This window comes from Oryctolagus cuniculus, chromosome 7, assembly GCF_051225735.1.
Source record: "Oryctolagus cuniculus isolate XC-2025 breed Fujian yellow rabbit chromosome 7, ASM5122573v1, whole genome shotgun sequence".
Lineage (NCBI taxonomy): Eukaryota > Metazoa > Chordata > Mammalia > Lagomorpha > Leporidae > Oryctolagus > Oryctolagus cuniculus.
In genome coordinates this window covers 60,615,271-60,622,942 of record NC_142873.1, presented here as the reverse complement: position 1 = coordinate 60,622,942, position 7,672 = coordinate 60,615,271, and positions in this window count along the sequence as shown.

The following is a 7,672-nucleotide window of genomic DNA, read 5'->3' as shown; positions in this document are numbered from 1 at the left end:
GTAGTGATCCCTCCTGGAAGGTAGCTGCAAAGACAGCATCTACCACTTTGGAGGAGAGCAGGGGTGATGATTCAGGGAAACCTGCCATCTCCCTTATAAAATCCAAGGCCCCCAAAACTAGCACAGACAGAGGTCCAGGCCCGTCTCCCCGTTCTCACGTTGACTGCTGTCTGTCCCCTGGGGCCTCATTTCTAAAGGCCCAACCCAAGACACGATACAAGATCCTGCCTTTAAAGCCCATCGCTGAGTGTGCAGAGTGTGCAAAGTCATGTACTGTGGTCAGATTTACTGTCTGCATTCATTTTTCCTAAACCTTTCGTCAAGTCTTATGTAACTGGTGCAGCCTGGTTTCAACCAGGCAAAGGGAAAGGTCTCTCCTTCAGGCTCGAACTGGCACGTTAAAGAGATGGCAGGCTCCCCACAGCCATGCTCAGAGAATGCATCCCAGGTCTGAACCCTTTCCAGGGGACACACTGCAAGGCCCTGACTCTCCCTCCCGCCCTCAGGCTTTGGTAAGGATTATCTAGCACCTCATTTTCCAGAGGGTACCTATGTCCCAGGAAGCAGCAACCCAGGCAGCAGTGGAGACTGTTAACAAGCCAGAGCATTCCTGGCTTTGGATCAGCCCAGCTCAGGCCATCGCAGCCATTTGGAGCCTGGCTGCTCCATTTCCGATCCAGCTCTCTGCTGTGGCCTGGGAAAGCAGAAGATCCCAAGTCCCTAGGCCCCTGCACCCGCATGGGAAACCTGTAAGAAGCTCCTGGCTCCAGGCTTCGGATCAGCTCAGCTCTGGCCATTGCAGCCATCTGGGGAGTGAACCAGCAGACGGAAGACCTCTCTCTCTCTCTCTCTCTCTCTCTCTCTCTCTCTCTCTGCCTCTCCTTCTCTCTCTGGTAATCTGATTTTCAAATAAATAAATAAATCTTAAAAAAAAACTCATCTTACTTACTAATATCCACAACAACCCTATTTGCAAATAAGGTCACTTTCTCAGGTGCTGAGGGGTTGGGAATTCAAAATAGGAGTTGAGGACAATACAATTCAACCCATAACATCTCCATTTACCCATCTGCTGCTCCTTGGCAGTGTCCAGGAGCACACAACGCTAGGTCAGGTGCAAGGGACTGAGTAGATGAGGGAGTTTCAGCTCCCCCAGGTGGATTCAGCTTTCTGTTGAGTTGGGGTCTTCCACCACTTCTTTTGTTAAACACTCAAATATCCGTTAAACATCTACATCATGCTGGAGATAGAGGATATAAAAATGAATAAAATGTTGTCCTTGACTGCAAGGGAGAAAGAGAGACAGACGCATAAGCAAATCATTGCCAGGCAGCATGACTCACACGCTGAGAGATTCATGTGGCAAAAACGAGGGGGCCCAGGACAGCATTTTCAAGGAAGGCTCCCAGGAGGTGGTAACACTGAAGCTGAGTCATGAGGGTGGCTAAGAGTTTTCCAGGCACACAGAAGGCAGACGCATCAACCAAAGGAAAAGTGCTATGGCACAGAAATGCAGGCCTGGCTTCGGGGGCAGTTTGAGCTAGACATGTGGATTGGAGGAGCCGGAGGCCACAGGTAGGTCAGGGTCAGGTTACCAACGTAAACTTCAGGGGCCTGCATTCTGGCACAGCAGGGTAAGATCCCTGCCTGCAACACCGGCATCCCATGTGAGTGCCAGTTTGAGTTCCAGCTGCTCTGCTTCCAATCCAGCTCCCTGCTGATGTGCCTTGGAAGGCAGCCTGAGATTGCTCAAGTGCTTGGACCCCTGCCACTCATGTGGGAGCCCCAAATGGAGTTCCCAGCCAGATCATCACCACTGCTGGGGGAGTGAATCATCAGATGGAAGATTCTTTCTATCTCTCCCTCTCTCTCCACCACTCTGCCTTTCAAATAAACAAAATAAATCTTTTTAAAAAAATGTAAACGTTGGAATGTAAATCCCACAGTATATCTATCTACAGTGAGCTTATTATTGCAGATGAGGTGGGAATTCTAGAATGATACCTGGCACACAGTAGGCGCTCAATACAAACTTGAGGGACCGTCATTGTGGTATAGCAGGTTAAGCTGCCACCTGCAAAACTGGCATCACACATGGGTGCCGGTTCATGTCCAGGATGCCCCACTTCTGAATTAGCTCTCTGCTAATGCGCCTGGGAAATTAGTGGAAGATGGCCAGAAGGCTTGGGGCCCTGCCACCCATGTGGGAGACCTGGATGAAGCTCCAGGCTCCTGGCTTTGGTCTGGACCAGTCCAAGACATTGCAGCCATTTGGAGATTGAACCAGTAGATGGGAGATGTCTCTCCCCCGACCCCCGTTCCTCTTTCTTTCTGTGTAATTCTATCTTTCTTTTTAATAAGCATTTTTTTTTTACAGGCAGAGTTTGACAGTGAGAGAGAGAGACAGAGAGAAAGGTCTTCCTTTTTCCGTTGGTTCACCCCCCAAATGACCGCCACAACCGGCACGCTGCGCCGATCCGAAGCCAGGAGCCAGGTGCTTCTCCTGGTCTCCCATGCAGGTGCAGGGCCCAAGGACTTGGTCCATCCTCCACTGCCTTCCTGGGCCACAGCAGAGAGCTGGACTGGAAGAGGAGCAACCGGGACAGAATCCGGCGCCCCAACCGGCACTAGAACCCAGGGTGCTGACGCTGCAGTTGGAGGATTAGCCAAGTGAGCCATGGTGCCGGCCAAGGCAACAATCTATCTTTCAAATAAATAAATAAATCTTGAAAAAATACTTGATAAATATGAGGGTACTTCAAAAACTTCATGGAAAATGGAATTCAAATATACATTCATTTTGGTGCAAAAACATTTGAAATGCATTCATACTAGTGGTCTTCAAAAGCTTTATGGAAAATGTATATTATAAAAAAGCAATGCACGGATTTCAAAATATATTGCACAATTTTCCATGAACTCTTTGAGCTCCCCTCTAAGCCCCAGGGTCGTATGAGAAGAGAGAGAATAGGAAGAACACAGGAGCAGGAAAGTATGGTCAGGATAATGGGAACAAGTCCAGGAGTTGGTGGACAGCTGGGATAACACCAGGAGGATATTGTGAGGACCTGCACAAGCCTCCAGAAACAGGAGGACACACAGCCTTAAATGGGGTAGAAGGAGAGCAGGAAAGGGGGAAATGTGGACAATTGGTAGGGCCTTAGGGTGGGAATTTGAGGGAGGTCGTCATCTCTGTGGAGCTGGCTCCTGAGACCAGGGGAAAAGAAGCTGTAGCTCTCTCCGCTGAGGAGTGCTGAGAGCAGCAAAGAAGAAGAGCCTAGAGCTAAGCTCAGCCTCAAGGTCAAAAGGAGATGCTGAGCTGTGGCTGGAGTCAGGCTTGGGGATGTGAAGACCCGTGTGACAGAAAGGAAAAGGAGACCTGGCATGGGTAGAATATTGTCTCTGCCAAGTTCACGTCTACCCAGAACCTTGGGCTGTGACTCTGCTTGGAAACAGGGTCTTTGCAGGTATAATGAAGGTTAAAATCAGATGAGGATGGGCCCTAAATCCAGAGATGAGTGTCGTTACAAGAGATAGAGATGAGCACACAGACACAGAGGTGAGACATTCACAGGAGGAAGGACACAGAGACTGCAGCTACGCTGCCGCGAGCCAAGGCTGGCCCGGGGCCTCCAGTAGCTGGAAGAGACGAGGGCTTCAAGTCCTCAGAGGAGCAGGGCACTGCCAATACCTTGATTCTGAACTTCTGCCCTCCAAAACGGTGAGCAGGAGCGTTTCCCACTGTTCAAGCCCCACAGCTTGTGGGACTTCGTCATGGCATCTCCAGAAGGGCCAGCACAGACAAGCTGCTGGAGGTGAGGGCAGTGCAGGAGGGAGGTCAGGACAGACTGAGCCAGAGGAACTAGGGCTGAAGCTTTTGAAGAACCACAGGTGGAAGGCAAAGCTGAAAGGATGGAGGCTTCCAGACCAAGAGTGGTCTGTTCACATGAAGATGGCAAAGGGACCGGTGTTGTAGAACAACAGGTTAAGCCCTTGCCTGTTACACCGGCATCCCATATGGGCGCCAGTTCGTCTCAGCTGCTCCACTTCCGATCCAGCTCTCTGCTATGGTCTGGGAAAGCAGTAGAAGATGGCCCAAGTCTTTGGGCCCCTGCACCCATGCGGGAGACCCAGAAGAAGCTCCAGGCTCCTGGCTTTGGCTCAGTTCAGTTCCGACCGTTGTGACCATTTGGGGAGTGAACCAGCAGATGGAAGACCTCTCTGCCTCTGCCTGTCTATAACTCTGGCTTTAAAATAGATCAATAAATCTTTAAACGCAAGGGCTGAAGAGGAGCAGGTGCTCCTCTGGGAAATTCCTATCACATCCCAGATCCCAGCCCTGGGGGTGGTCTCCCCATTGCCTGGCCTGGCTCTGCAGAGGGAGGCTGGCTCTGTGGCTCTCAGAAAGCTGTGCTCTTCTGGAAGACCCTGGGACATGAGGTGACAGAGAAAACAAAACCTACGAAAATGACACAGTGCAGTTGGGCCATTCGAGAAAACTCTGAAGGAAAAGCCCAAAGCAGAATCTTCCGGCAATTAAGTGACATCCCTAGTGCAAAGCAGAGAAAGCCACAGAGTTGCCCCAGGGCCAGGAATCACTCAGTTAAACAGCAAAAGCCCAGATGGAAATGGAGGAGCAGCATCTCCCCCACTTGTACCTGCAGCTCTGCTCCCGTCCCTTTCACCCCGGTTGCCCTCTGCTATTGGCGGCTCCCCTAGGCCCTTCCCTAGCCTGTCTGTGCATATCCCAGCTGTCTGAGCGCCTCCTTCCTTTCCCCAGGAGGGCAGGGACTCTGACTGACGGCTCTCCTGCTCCTCTCAGGCCCAGGGCCAGGCTGTTTCCTATCACTTGCTCCAGGGAGCTTCCCAGCTCAGCTCTACAGCTTCTCTTTCCAAGACATGACCTCCTAATATCTAAACGGTACAGAGAGCTGTGTTGCTGGGGGAGTGGTCACACCCAGGGGCTGACATCAGCATCCTCACATCCACCTCTCCAGTCCCCTGCACGACTCTGCACTGGCCCTTGCGTTTGCCCACCCAACAGTGTCGGGGCCAGAACCCCTGACCAGGGCCTCACACACTCTACCTCCAGCCTATGCTCCCCACCCCCCCCCAACTCTTGTAATCTGTCTAGAGGGAGGGATCACTTGGGAGCAGAAGGTAGCTTAGCTTGCACAGTACAGCGCCAGGGTTGGCTCAGGGCTCGTCCAAGGACCACGGTGTCCAGAGGGGATGATCTATCTAGTCGACCGCGACATTTTCTTCCAGGTGGGCTCCTGATCCCTGAGGGCCTGATACATATTCTCTCTTGGTGTTTATACCCATGGGAGAGACAGCCGCTCTCGTTCTCAAGAGCCCAGAGATCCTTCTTTTCCCCGGCTTCTCCCCATTCACAGGTGGGAATGGCAGTTTTCAACCTGTGTGAGGGAAGCCATCGGCGGACTAGAAGATGGGGACCTGGGCAGGCAAAGGGACAGAATGTGTGAGATGCATGGGAGGGTGCAGTTGTATTGAGTCACTTACTGATTTAAGATGCAGGAGTTCAAGTCCTGACCCCATTGCCTTGCTACTGAGCAGCAGCAAGTCCCTCACCCTCTCTGGGTGTCAGCTCACAGACTTGGGATGTCAGACATGGAGGGAGCAAGAGAACTTCTGGTGGAATCTCACATATCAAAAATGGGGCAATGGATCTGGAGAGGCAGGCGTAGGGACAGCACCAGACATAGAGCCAGCCTCCAGTGCGTGGCCATCATTCTGCCATCCACTAATTAGTTTGGAACGACCTAGGGCTGACCAGGAAAAGAAGTCATTGGTCTTTCCTCCAAGAGACCTCAAGAGGAGCAACCTCAGATGAATGTAAGGAGACTGGTCAGGTCCCAGCAGAAACAGAGGGACACTTGGCTGGGATTGTGAAGGGAGCTGGATGAGGGGACCATTTGTGGAGATGCAGCAAGGTTAAAGGAATCGACAAGGAACGTTGAGATGGCTGGGGGCTAGCAACTGCAGTAAAGTAATTCCAGCCTTAGGCCTGAAGAAGTGCATGGAGCAAATTATATTCTCAGGACCCAGGAAGAGTTGAAGTCATGCAAGGGGCCTGCCCAGAAGAAGCTGTAGTCAGAATCAAACCCGGGCAGCAGGAGGGAGGAGAGGCCGAGCAGGGGTCTGCATGGTAATCGAGGTGCTGCTTGGGACGCCTGCATCATGACGGGAGCTCCTGGGTCTGAGATTTGGCTCTGCTTCCAGCCCAGCTTCCTGCTAACGCCTGTCCTGGGAGGCAGCAGGTGCTGGCTTAAGACCTGGTGGAAAACCCAGAATGAGGTTCAGGCTCCTGGATGCAGCCCAGCCCAGCCCAGCCCGGCACTAGCTGTTACGGGCAACTGAGGAGTAAACCAGTGGATGGAAGATCACTCTTTCCCTCTGTATGTCTCTCTGCCTTTAAAATTCGTAATTTTTTTTGACAGGCAGAGTTAGACAGTGAGAGAGAGAGAGAGAGAGACAAAGGTCTTCCTTCCGTTGGTTCACCCCACAAATGGCCGCTATTGCTGGCTCCCTGCGCCGATCCGAAGTCAGGAACCAGGTGCTTCCTCCTGGTCTCCCATGCAGGTGCAGGGCCCAAGCACTTGGGCCATCCTCCACTGCACTCCCTGGGCCACAGCAGAAAGCTGGACTGGAAGAGGGGCAACCGGGGCAGAATCTGGCACCCCAACCGGGACTAGAACCTGGGGTGCCAGCACCGCAGGTGGAAGATTAGCCTAGTGAGCTGCGGCGCCGGCCAAAATTCATAAATTTTTAAAAAGCAAGGTGGAGAAGGAAGAGGTGGACAAAATCCTCCCGACTTTTCTCTCATGGGCTGCAATCTCCTGCCAAAGCTTCCTGGTAATCCACCCCAACTGTAAAGCAGAAGACCAGAAAGCCCCGCGTGCCGTCCATGGCCATCAGTCTCCTGGAGCACAGGGCAGAGAGGAAATGGACTGGGAGATGGATCTGGGGCCTGGAACAAAGAAAATTGTAAAGCCAGCAAGTGGGGTATGTACCCCAACAGAAAGCCTGAGTCCTCAGGAGCCAGCAGTCAATATAAACTGAGTTTACTGCTTTTTTGCTGTGTGATCTTGGGGGAGTCACGTCACCTCTCTGAACCCGGTTTTCTACTCGGAGGCTCGTGATGGAGTGGTAGTAAAGATCAGTCTTGTGACGTTTCTTGTGCTTATTTCCCAACCAAGCATCCAGCCCTTCTCTGCAAACCCCACTGTCTTTACTGGAGAAGGGCATTTTAAACGCAAGAGGGCACTGCAGTGCCGGCATCCTACGTGGGGGAAGAGGAGACAAAGAACTGCTCCAGAGATGGGTTCAGGGCAGGGGCATGGATTAGCCTGCTCAGCAAACACCGTGGCCCAGCACATGCACCTGGACGCGGAGTGCACGGGAACACACAGCCTGTACGCTTCCCTGGCCCTGCTCCACCAGGACACCCAGGCAACTGGGGTGGCCATGTCCAGCCTTCCTCTGCCGCCCCTGGGCCATCCAATGCTCATTTACAGCTGCATGAACAAAGGGAGAATAGAGGAGCGTACGCCAGACCTCACACTGCATTGCGCCAACAATAATTTACTCAACACTTACTCGTGATAGGCACCATTGCAACTTAACATGGTTAGCTCATGTCAGTTCCAAC